Here is a 325-nt window from a genome sequence, read left to right as displayed (position 1 = left end):
CTCCCTTCCTCCCTGAAATCAATAAAAATAAATAATAAATAAATAAAAGCCAGAACGGGACGTAGGAGTGCTGGGGCCAGCAGGGCCTCCCTGACCTGGGAGGGGGCCACCAGGCTGGTGCAGGGGGAGAAATGCTGGGACTGGACCGGGGAGGTGGCGAAGGGGTGGGGAGAAGTGAACAGACTCTGAAGGGGAGGCCACAGGTTCTGCTGGGGTTGGATGTGGGGGTAAGAGAAGAGGGTTCCGGGATGACTGTACAGTTACTGAGCGCCTGGGAGGATCAGCTGCCTGCTGCTGAAATGTGGGAGGATGGGAATGAATGTTC

The sequence above is a fragment of the Myotis davidii genome, unplaced genomic scaffold (genome assembly GCF_000327345.1).
Source record: "Myotis davidii unplaced genomic scaffold, ASM32734v1 scaffold1204, whole genome shotgun sequence".
NCBI classification, from domain to species: Eukaryota; Metazoa; Chordata; class Mammalia; order Chiroptera; family Vespertilionidae; genus Myotis; species Myotis davidii.
The sequence above is the reverse complement of the archived record's forward strand: the minus strand, read 5'-3'. Positions refer to the sequence as shown.